Raw genomic sequence first — 25,732 nt, 5'->3', positions numbered from 1 at the left:
GGTAGACAGCTGCTCGTTCCACCCCCCCCCCGCCTTAATTGGTTCTCCTCCCTTCCAACGGTGTTGAGGCGGGTGGGAACAGCCGGGGGTTGAGGGTACTGTGCTAAAAGAGGTGGAGTTATGCAGATCTAAAACGCGTGGATTGCAGCAGCAGCAAGCCGAAAAGTGCAGGCATGTGAGGGATCTAGAGGTTGACAGCATGTCTTCTTAACGGGAGTCCAGGTGGCCATCTCCACAAATGGACTTTTCAGAATCCTTGGGTGGCACCGTAGTCGGAAACCAATTCTGGTTATCGCTTCTCGGCCTTTTGGCTAAGATCAAGTGTAGTATCTGTTCTTATCAGTTTAATATCTGATACGTCCCCTATCTGGGGACCATATATTAAATGGATTTTTAGAACAGGGAGATGGAAAAAGAGCTTGCTCTGTCCACTCCACGCATTGACCTGGTATTGCAGTATCTCCAGGACCGGTGCACCCCTTCTTTAATGCAGTTTCTAAAATCAGAAAGAATTGAATTCAATGCTTTTTGTTCATTTGGCTTGTTTGTCGGATTTTGGGATGGACTCTTTGGCTTTGCTTTTCTTCTCCTCATTGGATTTTTCATGTTAAAAGTTGCAGAAGCCAGATGACAAGCTCATTTTGGTTCAACTTCAGCAACTGTGCATTGCATTGCCATGTAATGTAATGCAATGCTATCTATCTAGCTCTCCCTCTATACTTCCTTTTGGATAAACAGACATATTAGGCAAGCATTTTGGAGCTTTCACCTAAATAACTACAGGTGGTGAGATAAGCTGCACAATATAATTGACCTTTCAGTATATTGTTGGACACACACCATCTATTTAGCAAATGCCCTTGTTATCAACAGCAGCCTTTTAAACTCACCTGAGCTAACAGGTATGTGAGCTGGTTACTCTACTGCGCTTAAAATTTCTTTTTTGGTTTGCTACAATGCCTTTTCTGAAACGTTGTCTCCCTCTGCTGGAACACTGACTTCTTTCTTTTAATGCCTGCAGACTGTAAAAGAGAAACCAACCCAAAAAGTTTGGTTGATTAGTCTGTGGCATTCTTTTAAACTGTTGCTTATGGCGGACTCTGTGAGCTTCTCAGTGACATTCAGCCATCCAGGTATCCCGCCTGCAGTAGACGGAATGTGGCAATGGAACGCTGGCTGCGCGTGTCATAATAGGCTCTGAGCCTTTATATACCTGCGCACAGCAGCAGCCACCTTCAGTCTGCTGCTGGACAGCCAGCAGCAGCAGCAGCAGCAGGAGAGGTAATTAATCAGCAACCCTCCTGCTAAGGGTAGACAGCTGCTCGTTCCACCCCCCCCCCCCCCCGCCTTAATTGGTTCTCCTCCCTTCCAACGGTGTTGAGGCGGGTGGGAACAGCCGGGGGTTGAGGGTACTGTGCTAAAAGAGGTGGAGTTATGCAGATCTAAAACGCGTGGATTGCAGCAGCAGCAAGCCGAAAAGTGCAGGCATGTGAGGGATCTAGAGGTTGACAGCATGTCTTCTTAACGGGAGTCCAGGTGGCCATCTCCACAAATGGACTTTTCAGAATCCTTGGGTGGCACCGTAGTCGGAAACCAATTCTGGTTATCGCTTCTCGGCCTTTTGGCTAAGATCAAGTGTAGTATCTGTTCTTATCAGTTTAATATCTGATACGTCCCCTATCTGGGGACCATATATTAAATGGATTTTTAGAACAGGGAGATGGAAAAAGAGCTTGCTCTGTCCACTCCACGCATTGACCTGGTATTGCAGTATCTCCAGGACCGGTGCACCCCTTCTTTAATGCAGTTTCTAAAATCAGAAAGAATTGAATTCAATGCTTTTTGTTCATTTGGCTTGTTTGTCGGATTTTGGGATGGACTCTTTGGCTTTGCTTTTCTTCTCCTCATTGGATTTTTCATGTTAAAAGTTGCAGAAGCCAGATGACAAGCTCATTTTGGTTCAACTTCAGCAACTGTGCATTGCATTGCCATGTAATGTAATGCAATGCTATCTATCTAGCTCTCCCTCTATACTTCCTTTTGGATAAACAGACATATTAGGCAAGCATTTTGGAGCTTTCACCTAAATAACTACAGGTGGTGAGATAAGCTGCACAATATAATTGACCTTTCAGTATATTGTTGCACACACACCATCTATTTAGCAAATGCCCTTGTTATCAACAGCAGCCTTTTAAACTCACCTGAGCTAACAGGTATGTGAGCTGGTTACTCTGCTGCGCTTAAAATTTCTTTTTTGGTTTGCTACAATGCCTTTTCTGAAACGTTGTCTCCCTCTGCTGGAACACTGACTTCTTTCATTTAATGCCTGCAGACTATAAAAGAGAAACCAACCCAAAAAGTTTGGTTGATTAGTCTGTGGCATTCTTTTAAACTGTTGCTTATGGCGGTCTCTGTGAGCTTCTCAGTGACATTCAGCCATCCAGGTATCCCGCCTGCAGTAGACGGAATGTGGCAATGGAACGCTGGCTGCGCGTGTCATAATAGGCTCTGAGCCTTTATATACCTGCGCACAGCAGCAGCCACCTTCAGTCTGCTGCTGGACAGCCAGCAGCAGCAGCAGCAGGAGAGGTAATTAATCAGCAACCCTCCTGCTAAGGGTAGACAGCTGCTCGTTCCACCCCCCCCCCCCCGCCTTAATTGGTTCTCCTCCCTTCCAACGGTGTTGAGGCGGGTGGGAACAGCCGGGGGTTGAGGGTACTGTGCTAAAAGAGGTGGAGTTATGCAGATCTAAAACGCGTGGATTGCAGCAGCAGCAAGCCGAAAAGTGCAGGCATGTGAGGGATCTAGAGGTTGACAGCATGTCTTCTTAATGGGAGTCCAGGTGGCCATCTCCACAAATGGACTTTTCAGAATCCTTGGGTGGCACCGTAGTCGGAAACCAATTCTGGTTATCGCTTCTCGGCCTTTTGGCTAAGATCAAGTGTAGTATCTGTTCTTATCAGTTTAATATCTGATACGTCCCCTATCTGGGGACCATATATTAAATGGATTTTTAGAACAGGGAGATGGAAAAAGAGCTTGCTCTGTCCACTCCACGCATTGACCTGGTATTGCAGTATCTCCAGGACCGGTGCACCCCTTCTTTCATGCAGTTTCTAAAATCAGAAAGAATTGAATTCAATGCTTTTTGTTCATTTGGCTTGTTTGTCGGATTTTGGGATGGACTCTTTGGCTTTGCTTTTCTTCTCCTCATTGGATTTTTCATGTTAAAAGTTGCAGAAGCCAGATGACAAGCTCATTTTGGTTCAACTTCAGCAACTGTGCATTGCATTGCCATGTAATGTAATGCAATGCTATCTATCTAGCTCTCCCTCTATACTTCCTTTTGGATAAACAGACATATTAGGCAAGCATTTTGGAGCTTTCACCTAAATAACTACAGGTGGTGAGATAAGCTGCACAATATAATTGACCTTTCAGTATATTGTTGCACACACACCATCTATTTAGCAAATGCCCTTGTTATCAACAGCAGCCTTTTAAACTCACCTGAGCTAACAGGTATGTGAGCTGGTTACTCTGCTGCGCTTAAAATTTCTTTTTTGGTTTGCTACAATGCCTTTTCTGAAACGTTGTCTCCCTCTGCTGGAACACTGACTTCTTTCATTTAATGCCTGCAGACTGCAAAAGAGAAACCAACCCAAAAAGTTTGGTTGATTAGTCTGTGGCATTCTTTTAAACTGTTGCTTATGGCGGTCTCTGTGAGCTTCTCAGTGACATTCAGCCATCCAGGTATCCCGCCTGCAGTAGACGGAATGTGGCAATGGAACGCTGGCTGCGCGTGTCATAATAGGCTCTGAGCCTTTATATACCTGCGCACAGCAGCAGCCACCTTCAGTCTGCTGTTGGACAGCCAGCAGCAGCAGCAGGAGAGGTAATTAATCAGCAACCCTCCTGCTAAGGGTAGACAGCTGCTCGTTCCACCCCCCCCCCCCCGCCTTAATTGGTTCTCCTCCCTTCCAACGGTGTTGAGGCGGGTGGAAACAGCCGGGGGTTGAGGGTACTGTGCTAAAAGAGGTGGAGTTATGCAGATCTAAAACGCGTGGATTGCAGCAGCAGCAAGCCGTAAAGTGCAGGCATGTGAGGGATCTAGAGGTTGACAGCATGTCTTCTTAACGGGAGTCCAGGTGGCCATCTCCACAAATGGACTTTTCAGAATCCTTGGGTGGCACCGTAGTCGGAAACCAATTCTGGTTATCGCTTCTCGGCCTTTTGGCTAAGATCAAGTGTAGTATCTGTTCTTATCAGTTTAATATCTGATACGTCCCCTATCTGGGGACCATATATTAAATGGATTTTTAGAACAGGGAGATGGAAAAAGAGCTTGCTCTGTCCACTCCACGCATTGACCTGGTATTGCAGTATCTCCAGGACCGGTGCACCCCTTCTTTAATGCAGTTTCTAAAATCAGAAAGAATTGAATTCAATGCTTTTTGTTCATTTGGCTTGTTTGTCGGATTTTGGGATGGACTCTTTGGCTTTGCTTTTCTTCTCCTCATTGGATTTTTCATGTTAAAAGTTGCAGAAGCCAGATGACAAGCTCATTTTGGTTCAACTTCAGCAACTGTGCATTGCATTGCCATGTAATGTAATGCAATGCTATCTATCTAGCTCTCCCTCTATACTTCCTTTTGGATAAACAGACATATTAGGCAAGCATTTTGGAGCTTTCACCTAAATAACTACAGGTGGTGAGATAAGCTGCACAATATAATTGACCTTTCAGTATATTGTTGCACACACACCATCTATTTAGCAAATGCCCTTGTTATCAACAGCAGCCTTTTAAACTCACCTGAGCTAACAGGTATGTGAGCTGGTTACTCTGCTGCGCTTAAAATTTCTTTTTTGGTTTGCTACAATGCCTTTTCTGAAACGTTGTCTCCCTCTGCTGGAACACTGACTTCTTTCATTTAATGCCTGCAGACTATAAAAGAGAAACCAACCCAAAAAGTTTGGTTGATTAGTCTGTGGCATTCTTTTAAACTGTTGCTTATGGCGGTCTCTGTGAGCTTCTCAGTGACATTCAGCCATCCAGGTATCCCGCCTGCAGTAGACGGAATGTGGCAATGGAACGCTGGCTGCGCGTGTCATAATAGGCTCTGAGCCTTTATATACCTGCGCACAGCAGCAGCCACCTTCAGTCTGCTGCTGGACAGCCAGCAGCAGCAGCAGCAGCAGGAGAGGTAATTAATCAGCAACCCTCCTGCTAAGGGTAGACAGCTGCTCGTTCCACCCCCCCCCCCGCCTTAATTGGTTCTCCTCCCTTCCAACGGTGTTGAGGCGGGTGGGAACAGCCGGGGGTTGAGGGTACTGTGCTAAAAGAGGTGGAGTTATGCAGATCTAAAACGCGTGGATTGCAGCAGCAGCAAGCCGAAAAGTGCAGGCATGTGAGGGATCTAGAGGTTGACAGCATGTCTTCTTAACGGGAGTCCAGGTGGCCATCTCCACAAATGGACTTTTCAGAATCCTTGGGTGGCACCGTAGTCGGAAACCAATTCTTGTTATCGCTTCTCGGCCTTTTGGCTAAGATCAAGTGTAGTATCTGTTCTTATCAGTTTAATATCTGATACGTCCCCTATCTGGGGACCATATATTAAATGGATTTTTAGAACAGGGAGATGGAAAAAGAGCTTGCTCTGTCCACTCCACGCATTGACCTGGTATTGCAGTATCTCCAGGACCGGTGCACCCCTTCTTTAATGCAGTTTCTAAAATCAGAAAGAATTGAATTCAATGCTTTTTGTTCATTTGGCTTGTTTGTCGGATTTTGGGATGGACTCTTTGGCTTTGCTTTTCTTCTCCTCATTGGATTTTTCATGTTAAAAGTTGCAGAAGCCAGATGACAAGCTCATTTTGGTTCAACTTCAGCAACTGTGCATTGCATTGCCATGTAATGTAATGCAATGCTATCTATCTAGCTCTCCCTCTATACTTCCTTTTGGATAAACAGACATATTAGGCAAGCATTTTGGAGCTTTCACCTAAATAACTACAGGTGGTGAGATAAGCTGCACAATATAATTGACCTTTCAGTATATTGTTGCACACACACCATCTATTTAGCAAATGCCCTTGTTATCAACAGCAGCCTTTTAAACTCACCTGAGCTAACAGGTATGTGAGCTGGTTACTCTGCTGCGCTTAAAATTTCTTATTTGGTTTGCTACAATGCCTTTTCTGAAACGTTGTCTCCCTCTGCTGGAACACTGACTTCTTTCATTTAATGCCTGCAGACTATAAAAGAGAAACCAACCCAAAAAGTTTGGTTGATTAGTCTGTGGCATTCTTTTAAACTGTTGCTTATGGCGGTCTCTGTGAGCTTCTCAGTGACATTCAGCCATCCAGGTATCCCGCCTGCAGTAGACGGAATGTGGCAATGGAACGCTGGCTGCGCGTGTCATAATAGGCTCTGAGCCTTTATATACCTGCGCACAGCAGCAGCAACCTTCAGTCTGCTGCTGGACAGCCAGCAGCAGCAGCAGCAGCAGGAGAGGTAATTAATCAGCAACCCTCCTGCTAAGGGTAGACAGCTGCTCGTTCCACCCCCCCCCCCCCGCCTTAATTGGTTCTCCTCCCTTCCAACGGTGTTGAGGCGGGTGGGAACAGCCGGGGGTTGAGGGTACTGTGCTAAAAGAGGTGGAGTTATGCAGATCTAAAACGCGTGGATTGCAGCAGCAGCAAGCCGAAAAGTGCAGGCATGTGACTGATCTAGAGGTTGACAGCATGTCTTCTTAACGGGAGTCCAGGTGGCCATCTCCACAAATGGACTTTTCAGAATCCTTGGGTGGCACCGTAGTCGGAAACCAATTCTGGTTATCGCTTCTCGGCCTTTTGGCTAAGATCAAGTGTAGTATCTGTTCTTATCAGTTTAATATCTGATACGTCCCCTATCTGGGGACCATATATTAAATGGATTTTTAGAACAGGGAGATGGAAAAAGAGCTTGCTCTGTCCACTCCACGCATTGACCTGGTATTGCAGTATCTCCAGGACCGGTGCACCCCTTCTTTAATGCAGTTTCTAAAATCAGAAAGAATTGAATTCAATGCTTTTTGTTCATTTGGCTTGTTTGTCGGATTTTGGGATGGACTCTTTGGCTTTGCTTTTCTTCTCCTCATTGGATTTTTCATGTTAAAAGTTGCAGAAGCCAGATGACAAGCTCATTTTGGTTCAACTTCAGCAACTGTGCATTGCATTGCCATGTAATGTAATGCAATGCTATCTATCTAGCTCTCCCTCTATACTTCCTTTTGGATAAACAGACATATTAGGCAAGCATTTTGGAGCTTTCACCTAAATAACTACAGGTGGTGAGATAAGCTGCACAATATAATTGACCTTTCAGTATATTGTTGCACACACACCATCTATTTAGCAAATGCTCTTGTTATCAACAGCAGCCTTTTAAACTCACCTGAGCTAACAGGTATGTGAGCTGGTTACTCTGCTGCGCTTAAAATTTCTTTTTTGGTTTGCTACAATGCCTTTTCTGAAACGTTGTCTCCCTCTGCTGGAACACTGACTTCTTTCATTTAATGCCTGCAGACTATAAAAGAGAAACCAACCCAAAAAGTTTGGTTGATTAGTCTGTGGCATTCTTTTAAACTGTTGCTTATGGCGGTCTCTGTGAGCTTCTCAGTGACATTCAGCCATCCAGGTATCCCGCCTGCAGTAGACGGAATGTGGCAATGGAACGCTGGCTGCGCGTGTCATAATAGGCTCTGAGCCTTTATATACCTGCGCACAGCAGCAGCCACCTTCAGTCTGCTGCTGGACAGCCAGCAGCAGCAGCAGCAGCAGGAGAGGTAATTAATCAGCAACCCTCCTGCTAAGGGTAGACAGCTGCTCGTTCCACCCCCCCCCCGCCTTAATTGGTTCTCCTCCCTTCCAACGGTGTTGAGGCGGGTGGGAACAGCCGGGGGTTGAGGGTACTGTGCTAAAAGAGGTGGAGTTATGCAGATCTAAAACGCGTGGATTGCAGCAGCAGCAAGCCGAAAAGTGCAGGCATGTGAGGGATCTAGAGGTTGACAGCATGTCTTCTTAACGGGAGTCCAGGTGGCCATCTCCACAAATGGACTTTTCAGAATCCTTGGGTGGCACCGTAGTCGGAAACCAATTCTGGTTATCGCTTCTCGGCCTTTTGGCTAAGATCAAGTGTAGTATCTGTTCTTATCAGTTTAATATCTGATACGTCCCCTATCTGGGGACCATATATTAAATGCATTTTTAGAACAGGGAGATGGAAAAAGAGCTTGCTCTGTCCACTCCACGCATTGACCTGGTATTGCAGTATCTCCAGGACCGGTGCACCCCTTCTTTAATGCAGTTTCTAAAATCAGAAAGAATTGAATTCAATGCTTTTTGTTCATTTGGCTTGTTTGTCGGATTTTGGGATGGACTCTTTGGCTTTGCTTTTCTTCTCCTCATTGGATTTTTCATGTTAAAAGTTGCAGAAGCCAGATGACAAGCTCATTTTGGTTCAACTTCAGCAACTGTGCATTGCATTGCCATGTAATGTAATGCAATGCTATCTATCTAGCTCTCCCTCTATACTTCCTTTTGGATAAACAGACATATTAGGCAAGCATTTTGGAGCTTTCACCTAAATAACTACAGGTGGTGAGATAAGCTGCACAATATAATTGACCTTTCAGTATATTGTTGCACACACACCATCTATTTAGCAAATGCCCTTGTTATCAACAGCAGCCTTTTAAACTCACCTGAGCTAACAGGTATGTGAGCTGGTTACTCTGCTGCGCTTAAAATTTCTTTTTTGGTTTGCTACAATGCCTTTTCTGAAACGTTGTCTCCCTCTGCTGGAACACTGACTTCTTTCATTTAATGCCTGCAGACTATAAAAGAGAAACCAACCCAAAAAGTTTGGTTGATTAGTCTGTGGCATTCTTTTAAACTGTTGCTTATGGCGGTCTCTGTGAGCTTCTCAGTGACATTCAGCCATCCAGGTATCCCGCCTGCAGTAGACGGAATGTGGCAATGGAACGCTGGCTGCGCGTGTCATAATAGGCTCTGAGCCTTTATATACCTGCGCACAGCAGCAGCCACCTTCAGTCTGCTGCTGGACAGCCAGCAGCAGCAGCAGCAGCAGGAGAGGTAATTAATCAGCAACCCTCCTGCTAAGGGTAGACAGCTGCTCGTTCCACCCCCCCCCCCGCCTTAATTGGTTCTCCTCCCTTCCAACGGTGTTGAGGCGGGTGGGAACAGCCGGGGGTTGAGGGTACTGTGCTAAAAGAGGTGGAGTTATGCAGATCTAAAACGCGTGGATTGCAGCAGCAGCAAGCCGAAAAGTGCAGGCATGTGAGGGATCTAGAGGTTGACAGCATGTCTTCTTAACGGGAGTCCAGGTGGCCATCTCCACAAATGGACTTTTCAGAATCCTTGGGTGGCACCGTAGTCGGAAACCAATTCTGGTTATCGCTTCTCGGCCTTTTGGCTAAGATCAAGTGTAGTATCTGTTCTTATCAGTTTAATATCTGATACGTCCCCTATCTGGGGACCATATATTAAATGGATTTTTAGAACAGGGAGATGGAAAAAGAGCTTGCTCTGTCCACTCCACGCATTGACCTGGTATTGCAGTATCTCCAGGACCGGTGCACCCCTTCTTTAATGCAGTTTCTAAAATCAGAAAGAATTGAATTCAATGCTTTTTGTTCATTTGGCTTGTTTGTCGGATTTTGGGATGGACTCTTTGGCTTTGCTTTTCTTCTCCTCATTGGATTTTTCATGTTAAAAGTTGCAGAAGCCAGATGACAAGCTCATTTTGGTTCAACTTCAGCAACTGTGCATTGCATTGCCATGTAATGTAATGCAATGCTATCTATCTAGCTCTGCCTCTATACTTCCTTTTGGATAAACAGACATATTAGGCAAGCATTTTGGAGCTTTCACCTAAATAACTACAGGTGGTGAGATAAGCTGCACAATATAATTGACCTTTCAGTATATTGTTGCACACACACCATCTATTTAGCAAATGCCCTTGTTATCAACAGCAGCCTTTTAAACTCACCTGAGCTAACAGGTATGTGAGCTGGTTACTCTGCTGCGCTTAAAATTTCTTTTTTGGTTTGCTACAATGCCTTTTCTGAAACGTTGTCTCCCTCTGCTGGAACACTGACTTCTTTCATTTAATGCCTGCAGACTATAAAAGAGAAACCAACCCAAAAAGTTTGGTTGATTAGTCTGTGGCATTCGTTTAAACTGTTGCTTATGGCGGTCTCTGTGAGCTTCTCAGTGACATTCAGCCATCCAGGTATCCCGCCTGCAGTAGACGGAATGTGGCAATGGAACGCTGGCTGCGCGTGTCATAATAGGCTCTGAGCCTTTATATACCTGCGCACAGCAGCAGCCACCTTCAGTCTGCTGCTGGACAGCCAGCAGCAGCAGCAGCAGCAGGAGAGGTAATTAATCAGCAACCCTCCTGCTAAGGGTAGACAGCTGCTCGTTCCACCCCCCCCCCCGCCTTAATTGGTTCTCCTCCCTTCCAACGGTGTTGAGGCGGGTGGGAACAGCCGGGGGTTGAGGGTACTGTGCTAAAAGAGGTGGAGTTATGCAGATCTAAAACGCGTGGATTGCAGCAGCAGCAAGCCGAAAAGTGCAGGCATGTGAGGGATCTAGAGGTTGACAGCATGTCTTCTTAACGGGAGTCCAGGTGGCCATCTCCACAAATGGACTTTTCAGAATCCTTGGGTGGCACCGTAGTCGGAAACCAATTCTGGTTATCGCTTCTCGGCCTTTTGGCTAAGATCAAGTGTAGTATCTGTTCTTATCAGTTTAATATCTGATACGTCCCCTATCTGGGGACCATATATTAAATGGATTTTTAGAACAGGGAGATGGAAAAAGAGCTTGCTCTGTCCACTCCACGCATTGACCTGGTATTGCAGTATCTCCAGGACCGGTGCACCCCTTCTTTAATGCAGTTTCTAAAATCAGAAAGAATTGAATTCAATGCTTTTTGTTCATTTGGCTTGTTTGTCGGATTTTGGGATGGACTCTTTGGCTTTGCTTTTCTTCTCCTCATTGGATTTTTCATGTTAAAAGTTGCAGAAGCCAGATGACAAGCTCATTTTGGTTCAACTTCAGCAACTGTGCATTGCATTGCCATGTAATGTAATGCAATGCTATCTATCTAGCTCTCCCTCTATACTTCCTTTTGGATAAACAGACATATTAGGCAAGCATTTTGGAGCTTTCACCTAAATAACTACAGGTGGTGAGATAAGCTGCACAATATAATTGACCTTTCAGTATATTGTTGCACACACACCATCTATTTAGCAAATGCCCTTGTTATCAACAGCAGCCTTTTAAACTCACCTGAGCTAACAGGTATGTGAGCTGGTTCCTCTGCTGCGCTTAAAATTTCTTTTTTGGTTTGCTACAATGCCTTTTCTGAAACGTTGTCTCCCTCTGCTGGAACACTGACTTCTTTCATTTAATGCCTGCAGACTATAAAAGAGAAACCAACCCAAAAAGTTTGGTTGATTAGTCTGTGGCATTCTTTTAAACTGTTGCTTATGGCGGTCTCTGTGAGCTTCTCAGTGACATTCAGCCATCCAGGTATCCCGCCTGCAGTAGACGGAATGTGGCAATGGAACGCTGGCTGCGCGTGTCATAATAGGCTCTGAGCCTTTATATACCTGCGCACAGCAGCAGCCACCTTCAGTCTGCTGCTGGACAGCCAGCAGCAGCAGCAGCAGCAGGAGAGGTAATTAATCAGCAACCCTCCTGTTAAGGGTAGACAGCTGCTCGTTCCACCCCCCCCCGCCTTAATTGGTTCTCCTCCCTTCCAACGGTGTTGAGGCGGGTGGGAACAGCCGGGGGTTGAGGGTACTGTGCTAAAAGAGGTGGAGTTATGCAGATCTAAAACGCGTGGATTGCAGCAGCAGCAAGCCGAAAAGTGCAGGCATGTGAGGGATCTAGAGGTTGACAGCATGTCTTCTTAACGGGAGTCCAGGTGGCCATCTCCACAAATGGACTTTTCAGAATCCTTGGGTGGCACCGTAGTCGGAAACCAATTCTGGTTATCGCTTCTCGGCCTTTTGGCTAAGATCAAGTGTAGTATCTGTTCTTATCAGTTTAATATCTGATACGTCCCCTATCTGGGGACCATATATTAAATTGATTTTTAGAACAGGGAGATGGAAAAAGAGCTTGCTCTGTCCACTCCACGCATTAACCTGGTATTGCAGTATCTCCAGGACCGGTGCACCCCTTCTTTAATGCAGTTTCTAAAATCAGAAAGAATTGAATTCAATGCTTTTTGTTCATTTGGCTTGTTTGTCGGATTTTGGGATGGACTCTTTGGCTTTGCTTTTCTTCTCCTCATTGGATTTTTCATGTTAAAAGTTGCAGAAGCCAGATGACAAGCTCATTTTGGTTCAACTTCAGCAACTGTGCATTGCATTGCCATGTAATGTAATGCAATGCTATCTATCTAGCTCTCCCTCTATACTTCCTTTTGGATAAACAGACATATTAGGCAAGCATTTTGGAGCTTTCACCTAAATAACTACAGGTGGTGAGATAAGCTGCACAATATAATTGACCTTTCAGTATATTGTTGCACACACACCATCTATTTAGCAAATGCCCTTGTTATCAACAGCAGCCTTTTAAACTCACCTGAGCTAACAGGTATGTGAGCTGGTTACTCTGCTGCGCTTAAAATTTCTTATTTGGTTTGCTACAATGCCTTTTCTGAAACGTTGTCTCCCTCTGCTGGAACACTGACTTCTTTCATTTAATGCCTGCAGACTATAAAAGAGAAACCAACCCAAAAAGTTTGGTTGATTAGTCTGTGGCATTCTTTTAAACTGTTGCTTATGGCGGTCTCTGTGAGCTTCTCAGTGACATTCAGCCATCCAGGTATCCCGCCTGCAGTAGACGGAATGTGGCAATGGAACGCTGGCTGCGCGTGTCATAATAGGCTCTGAGCCTTTATATACCTGCGCACAGCAGCAGCAACCTTCAGTCTGCTGCTGGACAGCCAGCAGCAGCAGCAGCAGCAGGAGAGGTAATTAATCAGCAACCCTCCTGCTAAGGGTAGACAGCTGCTCGTTCCACCCCCCCCCACGCCTTAATTGGTTCTCCTCCCTTCCAACGGTGTTGAGGCAGGTGGGAACAGCCGGGGGTTGAGGGTACTGTGCTAAAAGAGGTGGAGTTATGCAGATCTAAAACGCGTGGATTGCAGCAGCAGCAAGCCGAAAAGTGCAGGCATGTGAGGGATCTAGAGGTTGACAGCATGTCTTCTTAACGGGAGTCCAGGTGGCCATCTCCACAAATGGACTTTTCAGAATCCTTGGGTGGCACCGTAGTCGGAAACCAATTCTGGTTATCGCTTCTCGGCCTTTTGGCTAAGATCAAGTGTAGTATCTGTTCTTATCAGTTTAATATCTGATACGTCCCCTATCTGGGGACCATATATTAAATGGATTTTTAGAACAGGGAGATGGAAAAAGAGCTTGCTCTGTCCACTCCACGCATTGACCTGGTATTGCAGTATCTCCAGGACCGGTGCACCCCTTCTTTAATGCAGTTTCTAAAATCAGAAAGAATTGAATTCAATGCTTTTTGTTCATTTGGCTTGTTTGTCGGATTTTGGGATGGACTCTTTGGCTTTGCTTTTCTTCTCCTCATTGGATTTTTCATGTTAAAAGTTGCAGAAGCCAGATGACAAGCTCATTTTGGTTCAACTTCAGCAACTGTGCATTGCATTGCCATGTAATGTAATGCAATGCTATCTATCTAGCTCTCCCTCTATACTTCCTTTTGGATAAACAGACATATTAGGCAAGCATTTTGGAGCTTTCACCTAAATAACTACAGGTGGTGAGATAAGCTGCACAATATAATTGACCTTTCAGTATATTGTTGCACACACACCATCTATTTAGCAAATGCTCTTGTTATCAACAGCAGCCTTTTAAACTCACCTGAGCTAACAGGTATGTGAGCTGGTTACTCTGCTGCGCTTAAAATTTCTTTTTTGGTTTGCTACAATGCCTTTTCTGAAACGTTGTCTCCCTCTGCTGGAACACTGACTTCTTTCATTTAATGCCTGCAGACTATAAAAGAGAAACCAACCCAAAAAGTTTGGTTGATTAGTCTGTGGCATTCTTTTAAACTGTTGCTTATGGCGGTCTCTGTGAGCTTCTCAGTGACATTCAGCCATCCAGGTATCCCGCCTGCAGTAGACGGAATGTGGCAATGGAACGCTGGCTGCGCGTGTCATAATAGGCTCTGAGCCTTTATATACCTGCGCACAGCAGCAGCCACCTTCAGTCTGCTGCTGGACAGCCAGCAGCAGCAGCAGCAGCAGGAGAGGTAATTAATCAGCAACCCTCCTGTTAAGGGTAGACAGCTGCTCGTTCCACCCCCCCCCGCCTTAATTGGTTCTCCTCCCTTCCAACGGTGTTGAGGCGGGTGGGAACAGCCGGGGGTTGAGGGTACTGTGCTAAAAGAGGTGGAGTTATGCAGATCTAAAACGCGTGGATTGCAGCAGCAGCAAGCCGAAAAGTGCAGGCATGTGAGGGATCTAGAGGTTGACAGCATGTCTTCTTAACGGGAGTCCAGGTGGCCATCTCCACAAATGGACTTTTCAGAATCCTTGGGTGGCACCGTAGTCGGAAACCAATTCTGGTTATCGCTTCTCGGCCTTTTGGCTAAGATCAAGTGTAGTATCTGTTCTTATCAGTTTAATATCTGATACGTCCCCTATCTGGGGACCATATATTAAATGGATTTTTAGAACAGGGAGATGGAAAAAGAGCTTGCTCTGTCCACTCCACGCATTGACCTGGTATTGCAGTATCTCCAGGACCGGTGCACCCCTTCTTTAATGCAGTTTCTAAAATCAGAAAGAATTGAATTCAATGCTTTTTGTTCATTTGGCTTGTTTGTCGGATTTTGGGATGGACTCTTTGGCTTTGCTTTTCTTCTCCTCATTGGATTTTTCATGTTAAAAGTTGCAGAAGCCAGATGACAAGCTCATTTTGGTTCAACTTCAGCAACTGTGCATTGCATTGCCATGTAATGTAATGCAATGCTATCTATCTAGCTCTCCCTCTATACTTCCTTTTGGATAAACAGACATATTAGGCAAGCATTTTGGAGCTTTCACCTAAATAACTACAGGTGGTGAGATAAGCTGCACAATATAATTGACCTTTCAGTATATTGTTGCACACACACCATCTATTTAGCAAATGCCCTTGTTATCAACAGCAGCCTTTTAAACTCACCTGAGCTAACAGGTATGTGAGCTGGTTACTCTGCTGCGCTTAAAATTTCTTTTTTGGTTTGCTACAATGCCTTTTCTGAAACGTTGTCTCCCTCTGCTGGAACACTGACTTCTTTCATTTAATGCCTGCAGACTATAAAAGAGAAACCAACCCAAAAAGTTTGGTTGATTAGTCTGTGGCATTCTTTTAAACTGTTGCTTATGGCGGTCTCTGTGAGCTTCTCAGTGACATTCAGCCATCCAGGTATCCCGCCTGCAGTAGACGGAATGTGGCAATGGAACGCTGGCTGCGCGTGTCATAATAGGCTCTGAGCCTTTATATACCTGCGCACAGCAGCAGCCACCTTCAGTCTGCTGCTGGACAGCCAGCAGCAGCAGCAGCAGGAGAGGTAATTAATCAGCAACCCTCCTGCTAAGGGTAGACAGCTGCTCGTTCCACCCCCCCCCCGCCTTAATTGGTTCTCCTCCCTTCCAACGGTGTTGAGGCGGGTGGGAACAGCCGGGGGTTGAGGGTACTGTGCTAAAAGAGGTGGAGTTATGCAGATCTAAAACGCGTGGATTGCAGCAGCAGCAAGCCGAAAAGTGCAGGCATGTGAGGGATCTAGAGGTTGACAGCATGTCTTCTTAACGGGAGTCCAGGTGGCCATCTCCACAAATGGACTTTTCAGAATCCTTGGGTGGCACCGTAGTCGGAAACCAATTCTGGTTATCGCTTCTCGGCCTTTTGGCTAAGATCAAGTGTAGTATCTGTTCTTATCAGTTTAATATCTGATACGTCCCCTATCTGGGGACCATATATTAAATGGATTTTTAGAACAGGGAGATGGAAAAAGAGCTTGCTCTGTCCACTCCACGCATTGACCTGGTATTGCAGTATCTCCAGGACCGGTGCACCCCTTCTTTAATGCAGTTTCTAAAATCAGAAAGAATTGAATTCAATGCTTTTTGTTCATTTGGCTTGTTTGTCGGATTTTGGGATGGACTCTTTGGCTTTGCTTTTCTTCTCCTCATTGGATTTTTCATGTTAAAAGTTGCAGAAGCCAGATGACAAGCTCATTTTGGTTCAACTTCAGCAACTGTGCATTGCATTGCCATGTAATGTAATGCAATGCTATCTATCTAGCTCTCCCTCTATACTTCCTTTTGGATAAACAGACATATTAGGCAAGCATTTTGGAGCTTTCACCTAAATAACTACAGGTGGTGAGATAAGCTGCACAATATAATTGACCTTTCAGTATATTGTTGCACACACACCATCTATTTAGCAAATGCCCTTGTTATCAACAGCAGCCTTTTAAACTCACCTGAGCTAACAGGTATGTGAGCTGGTTACTCTGCTGCGCTTAAAATTTCTTTTTTGGTTTGCTACAATGCCTTTTCTGAAACGTTGTCTCCCTCTGCTGGAACACTGACTTCTTTCATTTAATGCCTGCAGACTATAAAAGAGAAACCAACCCAAAAAGTTTGGTTGATTAGTCTGTGGCATTCTTTTAAACTGTTGCTTATGGCGGTCTCTGTGAGCTTCTCAGTGACATTCAGCCATCCAGGTATCCCGCCTGCAGTAGACGGAATGTGGCAATGGAACGCTGGCTGCGCGTGTCATAATAGGCTCTGAGCCTTTATATACCTGCGCACAGCAGCAGCCACCTTCAGTCTGCTGCTGGACAGCCAGCAGCAGCAGCAGCAGCAGGAGAGGTAATTAATCAGCAACCCTCCTGCTAAGGGTAGACAGCTGCTCGTTCCACCCCCCCCCCCCGCCTTAATTGGTTCTCCTCCCTTCCAACGGTGTTGAGGCGGGTGGGAACAGCCGGGGGTTGAGGGTACTGTGCTAAAAGAGGTGGAGTTATGCAGATCTAAAACGCGTGGATTGCAGCAGCAGCAAGCCGAAAAGTGCAGGCATGTGAGGGATCTAGAGGTTGACAGCATGTCTTCTTAACGGGAGTCCAGGTGGCCATCTCCACAAATGGACTTTTCAGAATCCTTGGGTGGCACCGTAGTCGGAAACCAATTCTGGTTATCGCTTCTCGGCCTTTTGGCTAAGATCAAGTGTAGTATCTGTTCTTATCAGTTTAATATCTGATACGTCCCCTATCTGGGGACCATATATTAAATGGATTTTTAGAACAGGGAGATGGAAAAAGAGCTTGCTCTGTCCACTCCACGCATTGACCTGGTATTGCAGTATCTCCAGGACCGGTGCACCCCTTCTTTAATGCAGTTTCTAAAATCAGAAAGAATTGAATTCAATGCTTTTTGTTCATTTGGCTTGTTTGTCGGATTTTGGGATGGACTCTTTGGCTTTGCTTTTCTTCTCCTCATTGGATTTTTCATGTTAAAAGTTGCAGAAGCCAGATGACAAGCTCATTTTGGTTCAACTTCAGCAACTGTGCATTGCATTGCCATGTAATGTAATGCAATGCTATCTATCTAGCTCTCCCTCTATACTTCCTTTTGGATAAACAGACATATTAGGCAAGCATTTTGGAGCTTTCACCTAAATAACTACAGGTGGTGAGATAAGCTGCACAATATAATTGACCTTTCAGTATATTGTTGCACACACACCATCTATTTAGCAAATGCCCTTGTTATCAACAGCAGCCTTTTAAACTCACCTGAGCTAACAGGTATGTGAGCTGGTTACTCTGCTGCGCTTAAAATTTCTTTTTTGGTTTGCTACAATGCCTTTTCTGAAACGTTGTCTCCCTCTGCTGGAACACTGACTTCTTTCATTTAATGCCTGCAGACTATAAAAGAGAAACCAACCCAAAAAGTTTGGTTGATTAGTCTGTGGCATTCTTTTAAACTGTTGCTTATGGCGGTCTCTGTGAGCTTCTCAGTGACATTCAGCCATCCAGGTATCCCGCCTGCAGTAGACGGAATGTGGCAATGGAACGCTGGCTGCGCGTGTCATAATAGGCTCTGAGCCTTTATATACCTGCGCACAGCAGCAGCCACCTTCAGTCTGCTGCTGGACAGCCAGCAGCAGCAGCAGCAGCAGGAGAGGTAATTAATCAGCAACCCTCCTGTTAAGGGTAGACAGCTGCTCGTTCCACCCCCCCCCCGCCTTAATTGGTTCTCCTCCCTTCCAACGGTGTTGAGGCGGGTGGGAACAGCCGGGGGTTGAGGGTACTGTGCTAAAAGAGGTGGAGTTATGCAGATCTAAAACGCGTGGATTGCAGCAGCAGCAAGCCGAAAAGTGCAGGCATGTGAGGGATCTAGAGGTTGACAGCATGTCTTCTTAACGGGAGTCCAGGTGGCCATCTCCACAAATGGACTTTTCAGAATCCTTGGGTGGCACCGTAGTCGGAAACCAATTCTGGTTATCGCTTCTCGGCCTTTTGGCTAAGATCAAGTGTAGTATCTGTTCTTATCAGTTTAATATCTGATACGTCCCCTATCTGGGGACCATATATTAAATGGATTTTTAGAACAGGGAGATGGAAAAAGAGCTTGCTCTGTCCACTCCACGCATTGACCTGGTATTGCAGTATCTCCAGGACCGGTGCACCCCTTCTTTAATGCAGTTTCTAAAATCAGAAAGAATTGAATTCAATGCTTTTTGTTCATTTGGCTTGTTTGTCGGATTTTGGGATGGACTCTTTGGCTTTGCTTTTCTTCTCCTCATTGGATTTTTCATGTTAAAAGTTGCAGAAGCCAGATGACAAGCTCATTTTGGTTCAACTTCAGCAACTGTGCATTGCATTGCCATGTAATGTAATGCAATGCTATCTATCTAGCTCTCCCTCTATACTTCCTTTTGGATAAACAGACATATTAGGCAAGCATTTTGGAGCTTTCACCTAAATAACTACAGGTGGTGAGATAAGCTGCACAATATAATTGACCTTTCAGTATATTGTTGCACACACACCATCTATTTAGCAAATGCCCTTGTTATCAACAGCAGCCTTTTAAACTCACCTGAGCTAACAGGTATGTGAGCTGGTTACTCTGCTGCGCTTAAAATTTCTTTTTTGGTTTGCTACAATGCCTTTTCTGAAACGTTGTCTCCCTCTGCTGGAACACTGACTTCTTTCATTTAATGCCTGCAGACTATAAAAGAGAAACCAACCCAAAAAGTTTGGTTGATTAGTCTGTGGCATTCTGTTAAACTGTTGCTTATGGCGGTCTCTGTGAGCTTCTCAGTGACATTCAGCCATCCAGGTATCCCGCCTGCAGTAGACGGAATGTGGCAATGGAACGCTGGCTGCGCGTGTCATAATAGGCTCTGAGCCTTTATATACCTGCGCACAGCAGCAGCCACCTTCAGTCTGCTGCTGGACAGCCAGCAGCAGCAGCAGCAGCAGGAGAGGTAATTAATCAGCAACCCTCCTGCTAAGGGTAGACAGCTGCTCGTTCCACCCCCCCCCCGCCTTAATTGGTTCTCCTCCCTTCCAACGGTGTTGAGGCGGGTGGGAACAGCCGGGGGTTGAGGGTACTGTGCTAAAAGAGGTGGAGTTATGCAGATCTAAAACGCGTGGATTGCAGCAGCAGCAAGCCGAAAAGTGCAGGCATGTGAGGGATCTAGAGGTTGACAGCATGTCTTCTTAACGGGAGTCCAGGTGGCCATCTCCACAAATGGACTTTTCAGAATCCTTGGGTGGCACCGTAGTCGGAAACCAATTCTGGTTATCGCTTCTCGGCCTTTTGGCTAAGATCAAGTGTAGTATCTGTTCTTATCAGTTTAATATCTGATACTTCCCCTATCTGGGGACCATATATTAAATGGATTTTTAGAACAGGGAGATGGAAAAAGAGCTTGCTCTGTCCACTCCACGCGTTGACCTGGTATTGCAGTATCTCCAGGACCGGTGCACCCCTTCTTTAATGCAGTTTCTAAAATCAGAAAGAATTGAATTCAATGCTTTTTGTTCATTTGGCTTGTTTGTCGGATTTTGGGATGGACTCTTTGGCTTTGCTTTTCTTCTCCTCATTGGATTTTTCATGTTAAAAGTTGCAGAAGCCAGATGACAAGCTCATTTTGGTTCAACTTCAGCAACTGTGCATTGCATTGCCATGTAATGTAATGCAATGCTATCTATCTAGCTCTCCCTCTATACTTCCTTTTGGATAAACAGACATATTAGGCAAGCATTTTGGAGCTTTCACCTAAATAACTACAGGTGGTGAGATAAGCTGCACAATATAATTGACCTTTCAGTATATTGTTGCACACACACCATCTATTTAGCAAATGCCCTTGTTATCAACAGCAGCCTTTTAAACTCACCTGAGCTAACAGGTATGTGAGCTGGTTACTCTGCTGCGCTTAAAATTTCTTTTTTGGTTTGCTACAATGCCTTTTCTGAAACGTTGTCTCCCTCTGCTGGAACACTGACTTCTTTCATTTAATGCCTGCAGACTATAAAAGAGAAACCAACCCAAAAAGTTTGGTTGATTAGTCTGTGGCATTCTTTTAAACTGTTGCTTATGGCGGTCTCTGTGAGCTTCTCAGTGACATTCAGCCATCCAGGTATCCCGCCTGCAGTAGACGGAATGTGGCAATGGAACGCTGGCTGCGCGTGTCATAATAGGCTCTGAGCCTTTATATACCTGCGCACAGCAGCAGCCACCTTCAGTCTGCTGCTGGACAGCCAGCAGCAGCAGCAGCAGCAGGAGAGGTAATTAATCAGCAACCCTCCTGCTAAGGGTAGACAGCTGCTCGTTCCACCCCCCCCCCGCCTTAATTGGTTCTCCTCCCTTCCAACGGTGTTGAGGCGGGTGGGAACAGCCGGGGGTTGAGGGTACTGTGCTAAAAGAGGTGGAGTTATGCAGATCTAAAACGCGTGGATTGCAGCAGCAGCAAGCCGAAAAGTGCAGGCATGTGAAGGATCTAGAGGTTGACAGCATGTCTTCTTAACGGGAGTCCAGGTGGCCATCTCCACAAATGGACTTTTCAGAATTCTTGGGTGGCACCGTAGTCGGAAACCAATTCTGGTTATCGCTTCTCGGCCTTTTGGCTAAGATCAAGTGTAGTATCTGTTCTTATCAGTTTAATATCTCATACGTCCCCTATCTGGGGACCATATATTAAATGGATTTTTAGAACAGGGAGATGGAAAAAGAGCTTGCTCTGTCCACTCCACGCATTGACCTGGTATTGCAGTATCTCCAGGACCGGTGCACCCCTTCTTTAATGCAGTTTCTAAAATCAGAAAGAATTGAATTCAATGCTTTTTGTTCATTTGGCTTGTTTGTCGGATTTTGGGATGGACTCTTTGGCTTTGCTTTTCTTCTCCTCATTGGAATTTCATGTTAAAAGTTGCAGAAGCCAGATGACAAGCCCATTTTGGTTCAACTTCAGCAACTGTGCATTGCATTGCCATGTAATGTAATGCAATGCTATCTATCTAGCTCTCCCTCTATACTTCCTTTTGGATAAACAGACATATTAGGCAAGCATTTTGGAGCTTTCACCTAAATAACTACAGGTGGTGAGATAAGCTGCACAATATAATTGACCTTTCAGTATATTGTTGCACACACACCATCTATTTAGCAAATGCCCTTGTTATCAACAGCAGCCTTTTAAACTCACCTGAGCTAACAGGTATGTGAGCTGGTTACTCTGCTGTGCTTAAAATTTCTTTTTTGGTTTGCTACAATGCCTTTTCTGAAACGTTGTCTCCCTCTGCTGGAACACTGACTTCTTTCATTTAATGCCTGCAGACTATAAAAGAGAAACCAACCCAAAAAGTTTGGTTGATTAGTCTGTGGCATTCTTTTAAACTGTTGCTTATGGCGGTCTCTGTGAGCTTCTCAGTGACATTCAGCCATCCAGGTATCCCGCCTGCAGTAGACGGAATGTGGCAATGGAACGCTGGCTGCGCGTGTCATAATAGGCTCTGAGCCTTTATATACCTGCGCACAGCAGCAGCCACCTTCAGTCTGCTGCTGGACAGCCAGCAGCAGCAGCAGCAGCAGGAGAGGTAATTAATCAGCAACCCTCCTGCTAAGGGTAGACAGCTGCTCGTTCCACCCCCCCCCGCCTTAATTGGTTCTCCTCCCTTCCAACGGTGTTGAGGCGGGTGGGAACAGCCGGGGGTTGAGGGTACTGTGCTAAAAAAGGTGGAGTTATGCAGATCTAAAACGCGTGGATTGCAGCAGCAGCAAGCCGAAAAGTGCAGGCATGTGAGGGATCTAGAGGTTGACAGCATGTCTTCTTAACGGGAGTCCAGGTGGCCATCTCCACAAATGGACTTTTCAGAATCCTTGGGTGGCACAGTAGTCGGAAACCAATTCTGGTTATCGCTTCACGGCCTTTTGGCTAAGATCAAGTGTAGTATCTGTTCTTATCAGTTTAATATCTGATACGTCCCCTATCTGGGGACCATATATTAAATGGATTTTTAGAACAGGGAGATGGAAAAAGAGCTTGCTCTGTCCACTCCACGCATTGACCTGGTATTGCAGTATCTCCAGGACCGGTGCACCCCTTCTTTAATGCAGTTTCTAAAATCAGAAAGAATTGAATTCAATGCTTTTTGTTCATTTGGCTTGTTTGTCGGATTTTGGGATGGACTCTTTGGCTTTGCTTTTCTTCTCCTCATTTGATTTTTCATGTTAAAAGTTGCAGAAGCCAGATGACAAGCTCATTTTGGTTCAACTTCAGCAACTGTGCATTGCATTGCCATGTAATGTAATGCAATGCTATCTATCTAGCTCTCCCTCTATACTTCCTTTTGGATAAACAGACATATTAGGCAAGCATTTTGGAGCTTTCACCTAAATAACTACAGGTGGTGAGATAAGCTGCACAATATAATTGACCTTTCAGTATATTGTTGCACACACACCATCTATTTAGCAAATGCCCTTGTTATCAACAGCAGCCTTTTAAACTCACCTGAGCTAACAGGTATGTGAGCTGGTTACTCTGCTGCGCTTAAAATTTCTTTTTTGGTTTGCTACAATGCCTTTTCTGAAACGTTGTCTCCCTCTGCTGGAACACTGACTTCTTTCATTTAATGCCTGCAGACTATAAAAGAGAAACCAACCCAAAAAGTTTGGTTGATTAGTCTGTGGCATTCTTTTAAACTGTTGCTTATGGCGGTCTCTGTGAGCTTCTCAGTGACATTCAGCCATCCAGGTATCCCGCCTGCAGTAGACGGAATGTGGCAATGGAACGCTGGCTGCGCGTGTCATAATAGGCTCTGAGCCTTTATATACCTGCGCACAGCAGCAGCCACCTTCAGTCTGCTGCTGGACAGCCAGCAGCAGCAGCAGCAGCAGGAGAGGTAATTAATCAGCAACCCTCCTGCTAAGGGTAGACAGCTGCTCGTTCCACCCCCCCCCCCGCCTTAATTGGTTCTCCTCCCTTCCAACGGTGTTGAGGCGGGTGGGAACAGCCGGGGGTTGAGGGTACTGTGCTAAAAGAGGTGGAGTTATGCAGATCTAAAACGCGTGGATTGCAGCAGCAGCAAGCCGAAAAGTGCAGGCATGTGAGGGATCTAGAGGTTGACAGCATGTCTTCTTAACGGGAGTCCAGGTGGCCATCTCCACAAATGGACTTTTCAGAATCCTTGGGGGGCACTGTAGTCGGAAACCAATTCTGGTTATCGCTTCTCGGCCTTTTGGCTAAGATCAAGTGTAGTATCTGTTCTTATCAGTTTAATATCTGATACGTCCCCTATCTGGGGACCATATATTAAATGGATTTTTAGAACAGGGAGATGGAAAAAGAGCTTGCTCTGTCCACTCCACGCATTGACCTGGTATTGCAGTATCTCCAGGACCGGTGCACCCCTTCTTTAATGCAGTTTCTAAAATCAGAAAGAATTGAATTCAATGCTTTTTGTTCATTTGGCTTGTTTGTCGGATTTTGGGATGGACTCTTTGGCTTTGCTTTTCTTCTCCTCATTTGATTTTTCATGTTAAAAGTTGCAGAAGCCAGATGACAAGCTCATTTTGGTTCAACTTCAGCAACTGTGCATTGCATTGCCATGTAATGTAATGCAATGCTATCTATCTAGCTCTCCCTCTATACTTCCTTTTGGATAAACAGACATATTAGGCAAGCATTTTGGAGCTTTCACCTAAATAACTACAGGTGGTGAGATAAGCTGCACAATATAATTGACCTTTCAGTATATTGTTGCACACACACCATCTATTTAGCAAATGCCCTTGTTATCAACAGCAGCCTTTTAAACTCACCTGAGCTAACAGGTATGTGAGCTGGTTACTCTGCTGCGCTTAAAATTTCTTTTTTGGTTTGCTACAATGCCTTTTCTGAAACGTTGTCTCCCTCTGCTGGAACACTGACTTCTTTCATTTAACGCCTGCAGACTATAAAAGAGAAACCAACCCAAAAAGTTTGGTTGATTAGTCTGTGGCATTCTTTTAAACTGTTGCTTATGGCGGTCTCTGTGAGCTTCTCAGTGACATTCAGCCATCCAGGTATCCCGCCTGCAGTAGACGGAATGTGGCAATGGAACGCTGGCTGCGCGTGTCATAATAGGCTCTGAGCCTTTATATACCTGCGCACAGCAGCAGCCACCTTCAGTCTGCTGCTGGACAGCCAGCAGCAGCAGCAGCAGGAGAGGTAATTAATCAGCAACCCTCCTGCTAAGGGTAGACAGCTGCTCGTTCCACCCCCCCCCCGCCTTAATTGGTTCTCCTCCCTTCCAACGGTGTTGAGGCGGGTGGGAACAGCCGGGGGTTGAGGGTACTGTGCTAAAAGAGGTGGAGTTATGCAGATCTAAAACGCGTGGATTGCAGCAGCAGCAAGCCGAAAAGTGCAGGCATGTGAGGGATCTAGAGGTTGACAGCATGTCTTCTTAACGGGAGTCCAGGTGGCCATCTCCACAAATGGACTTTTCAGAATCCTTGGGTGGCACCGTAGTCGGAAACCAATTCTGGTTATCGCTTCACGGCCTTTTGGCTAAGATCAAGTGTAGTATCTGTTCTTATCAGTTTAATATCTGATACGTCCCCTATCTGGGGACCATATATTAAATGGATTTTTAGAACAGGGAGATGGAAAAAGAGCTTGCTCTGTCCACTCCACGCATTGACCTGGTATTGCAGTATCTCCAGGACCGGTGCACCCCTTCTTTAATGCAGTTTCTAAAATCAGAAAGAATTGAATTCAATGCTTTTTGTTCATTTGGCTTGTTTGTCGGATTTTGGGATGGACTCTTTGGCTTTGCTTTTCTTCTCCTCATTGGATTTTTCATGTTAAAAGTTGCAGAAGCCAGATGACAAGCTCATTTTGGTTCAACTTCAGCAACTGTGCATTGCATTGCCATGTAATGTAATGCAATGCTATCTATCTAGCTCTCCCTCTATACTTCCTTTTGGATAAACAGACATATTAGGCAAGCATTTTGGAGCTTTCACCTAAATAACTACAGGTGGTGAGATAAGCTGCACAATATAATTGACCTTTCAGTATATTGTTGCACACACACCATCTATTTAGCAAATGCC

At 45.3% G+C, this 25,732-nt stretch overlaps 20 non-coding genes across 20 annotated transcripts; all 20 read left to right on the top strand.

Moving 5' to 3' along the window:
- The first annotated feature begins 291 nt into the window (after positions 1-291).
- Positions 292-482, top strand: LOC141238360 (U2 spliceosomal RNA). The gene has a single exon (XR_012303848.1). It is a non-coding gene; the product is annotated as a U2 spliceosomal RNA (small nuclear RNA).
- A 1,123-nt stretch (positions 483-1,605) lies between these two features.
- On the top strand, positions 1,606-1,796 carry LOC141238359 (U2 spliceosomal RNA). Its single transcript, XR_012303847.1, has one exon. It is a non-coding gene; the product is annotated as a U2 spliceosomal RNA (small nuclear RNA).
- A 1,118-nt stretch (positions 1,797-2,914) lies between these two features.
- LOC141238358 (U2 spliceosomal RNA) lies at positions 2,915-3,105 on the top strand. The gene has a single exon (XR_012303846.1). It is a non-coding gene; the product is annotated as a U2 spliceosomal RNA (small nuclear RNA).
- A 1,115-nt stretch (positions 3,106-4,220) lies between these two features.
- On the top strand, positions 4,221-4,411 carry LOC141238357 (U2 spliceosomal RNA). Its single transcript, XR_012303845.1, has one exon. It is a non-coding gene; the product is annotated as a U2 spliceosomal RNA (small nuclear RNA).
- A 1,119-nt stretch (positions 4,412-5,530) lies between these two features.
- Positions 5,531-5,721, top strand: LOC141238356 (U2 spliceosomal RNA). The gene has a single exon (XR_012303844.1). It is a non-coding gene; the product is annotated as a U2 spliceosomal RNA (small nuclear RNA).
- Positions 5,722-6,842: 1,121 nt separating this feature from the next.
- On the top strand, positions 6,843-7,033 carry LOC141238355 (U2 spliceosomal RNA). The gene has a single exon (XR_012303843.1). It is a non-coding gene; the product is annotated as a U2 spliceosomal RNA (small nuclear RNA).
- Positions 7,034-8,151: 1,118 nt separating this feature from the next.
- Positions 8,152-8,342, top strand: LOC141238394 (U2 spliceosomal RNA). The gene has a single exon (XR_012303882.1). It is a non-coding gene; the product is annotated as a U2 spliceosomal RNA (small nuclear RNA).
- A 1,119-nt stretch (positions 8,343-9,461) lies between these two features.
- On the top strand, positions 9,462-9,652 carry LOC141238354 (U2 spliceosomal RNA). Its single transcript, XR_012303842.1, has one exon. It is a non-coding gene; the product is annotated as a U2 spliceosomal RNA (small nuclear RNA).
- Positions 9,653-10,771: 1,119 nt separating this feature from the next.
- LOC141238353 (U2 spliceosomal RNA) lies at positions 10,772-10,962 on the top strand. The gene has a single exon (XR_012303841.1). It is a non-coding gene; the product is annotated as a U2 spliceosomal RNA (small nuclear RNA).
- Positions 10,963-12,079: 1,117 nt separating this feature from the next.
- On the top strand, positions 12,080-12,270 carry LOC141238425 (U2 spliceosomal RNA). The gene has a single exon (XR_012303911.1). It is a non-coding gene; the product is annotated as a U2 spliceosomal RNA (small nuclear RNA).
- A 1,119-nt stretch (positions 12,271-13,389) lies between these two features.
- On the top strand, positions 13,390-13,580 carry LOC141238352 (U2 spliceosomal RNA). Its single transcript, XR_012303840.1, has one exon. It is a non-coding gene; the product is annotated as a U2 spliceosomal RNA (small nuclear RNA).
- Positions 13,581-14,697: 1,117 nt separating this feature from the next.
- On the top strand, positions 14,698-14,888 carry LOC141238350 (U2 spliceosomal RNA). Its single transcript, XR_012303838.1, has one exon. It is a non-coding gene; the product is annotated as a U2 spliceosomal RNA (small nuclear RNA).
- A 1,115-nt stretch (positions 14,889-16,003) lies between these two features.
- Positions 16,004-16,194, top strand: LOC141238348 (U2 spliceosomal RNA). The gene has a single exon (XR_012303837.1). It is a non-coding gene; the product is annotated as a U2 spliceosomal RNA (small nuclear RNA).
- Positions 16,195-17,314: 1,120 nt separating this feature from the next.
- LOC141238347 (U2 spliceosomal RNA) lies at positions 17,315-17,505 on the top strand. The gene has a single exon (XR_012303836.1). It is a non-coding gene; the product is annotated as a U2 spliceosomal RNA (small nuclear RNA).
- Positions 17,506-18,623: 1,118 nt separating this feature from the next.
- Positions 18,624-18,814, top strand: LOC141238346 (U2 spliceosomal RNA). Its single transcript, XR_012303835.1, has one exon. It is a non-coding gene; the product is annotated as a U2 spliceosomal RNA (small nuclear RNA).
- Positions 18,815-19,932: 1,118 nt separating this feature from the next.
- LOC141238457 (U2 spliceosomal RNA) lies at positions 19,933-20,123 on the top strand. Its single transcript, XR_012303941.1, has one exon. It is a non-coding gene; the product is annotated as a U2 spliceosomal RNA (small nuclear RNA).
- A 1,118-nt stretch (positions 20,124-21,241) lies between these two features.
- On the top strand, positions 21,242-21,432 carry LOC141238497 (U2 spliceosomal RNA). The gene has a single exon (XR_012303979.1). It is a non-coding gene; the product is annotated as a U2 spliceosomal RNA (small nuclear RNA).
- Positions 21,433-22,548: 1,116 nt separating this feature from the next.
- Positions 22,549-22,739, top strand: LOC141238459 (U2 spliceosomal RNA). Its single transcript, XR_012303943.1, has one exon. It is a non-coding gene; the product is annotated as a U2 spliceosomal RNA (small nuclear RNA).
- A 1,119-nt stretch (positions 22,740-23,858) lies between these two features.
- LOC141238345 (U2 spliceosomal RNA) lies at positions 23,859-24,049 on the top strand. Its single transcript, XR_012303834.1, has one exon. It is a non-coding gene; the product is annotated as a U2 spliceosomal RNA (small nuclear RNA).
- Positions 24,050-25,164: 1,115 nt separating this feature from the next.
- LOC141238458 (U2 spliceosomal RNA) lies at positions 25,165-25,355 on the top strand. Its single transcript, XR_012303942.1, has one exon. It is a non-coding gene; the product is annotated as a U2 spliceosomal RNA (small nuclear RNA).
- Positions 25,356-25,732: the final 377 nt, after the last annotated feature.

Source organism: Phyllobates terribilis, unplaced genomic scaffold (assembly GCF_046119375.1).
Source record: "Phyllobates terribilis strain yellow unplaced genomic scaffold, ASM4611937v1 Scaffold_737__1_contigs__length_740118, whole genome shotgun sequence".
Classification (NCBI taxonomy): Eukaryota; Metazoa; Chordata; class Amphibia; order Anura; family Dendrobatidae; genus Phyllobates; species Phyllobates terribilis.
The sequence above is the reverse complement of the archived record's forward strand: the minus strand, read 5'-3'. Positions and strand labels throughout refer to the sequence as shown.